The following is a 1,544-nucleotide window of genomic DNA, read 5'->3' on the forward strand; positions in this document are numbered from 1 at the left end:
ATGTTTACACAAAGTTCTTAAAAAAAGACACAAATGCTAGTTTGGATATTAAGATTAATATATTTAATCTTTCTTGTTTGTAAAACAAGACATAAATTTGTGTATATATATAATTTATATATTTTTTATTTATATATACTATATACAGACAATAAAAAAATTTTCCTCTGTATTAGACTGAGAGATTTATGGAGGAATGATATAGGCATAATGAGGAGCTCCAAGAAACTCAGAGTTTTATAATAGATAATTGACGGGGAAAAGAAAAACACGGCTCCCTGTTGGCCTTCAGCATTATAACAGGCTTTGCCCACCACAGACTGACATCCGAATTGGCTCTTCCACTGTATATTTGCTACATGGTTCTCGAAAGCAGGAGGCTGTCCCCACAGCAGGATCCTCTCTGCCTTGCTGACAGCAATGGCCAAAGTCCAGGACAGCCACGGACCAAGGGAGGTTATTGCACTCAGTAAAGGATGCGCATGTTAAAAGCACATTGTGCATTTCCATAACTCCTATGGAAGAACGAGAGATTTCGAATGTGCGTATTCATAAAAAAATAATAGAGATGGGAAGCGATTGATCGTACGGAGATCCCTGATCATCCCCAAGAGCTGGGGCAAGCTGGCTGGGTTTGACAACTGGTCTCACTCCTGGTGCTGTGAGACCAGTGCTGCGATCTCCCTTTCCAGCCGGAGGTGGGTGCGATGGGGAGAGGCGCAGGGACCCCGGCAGGACCCGCTCTCCCCACACACGCATGAAGTGCAGCGGTGGCAGGGTAAGGGCAATGCAAGGTGTAATGTTGCATTTTGCTCCTTGCTCTGTTTTGGAGGGTGGGTGACTGCAGTGAAGCACCAATTAAGGTGGTCTGATTGATTAGCTCTGTAAGCTAGACTGGGAGGAGGAGGGGAACCTCGGAGTGCAAAGGGAAGCAATTAGGAATTGTTTCACCATTCACCCGGACGTGAAAAAAAACAAACAATCCAAAAACCCCAACTCCAAATAAAGAACCATCACACAGTACTAAATAATGCTTCTTATGGCAGTCAGTCTGGTGGAGATAGAGATAGGAAAAGGACCCCAACACCCTGGCAAGGAGTGCAGCTCCTCTGGCCGATGGCAGTAGCACTGCCTGGCTTGGGGACAAGCCGTGGCTCACAGACAAAGCTGATCTGGGGTTCCTCTCTAATGGGCACGGTGAAAGGAAATAGGAGAGTGTTTGGGCTTAGCCTTGGAGGCATGGACCTGATCTCTGGAGAACAGTGTAAAAGACATCTTCTCTCAGCTGCTAGCTCAGCTTCTGGCTTGCAATGGTCAAAGATCAGTCTGAGTTCCTCACAGGCTCTCTAGTGTGGACACAGCCATCCAGCAGAGAAAGGGGAACATAGAACCATAGAATCATTTAGGTTGGAAAAGACCCTTAAGATCATCGATTCCAACCATAAACCCAACACTGCCAAGTCCACCTCTAATCCATGTCCCTAAGCACCACATCTACACATCTTTCAAATACCTCCAGGGATGGTGACTCCACCACTTCCCTG

This window comes from Antrostomus carolinensis, unplaced genomic scaffold (assembly GCF_000700745.2).
Source record: "Antrostomus carolinensis isolate BGI_N321 unplaced genomic scaffold, ASM70074v2 scaffold11339, whole genome shotgun sequence".
NCBI classification, from domain to species: domain Eukaryota; kingdom Metazoa; phylum Chordata; class Aves; order Caprimulgiformes; family Caprimulgidae; genus Antrostomus; species Antrostomus carolinensis.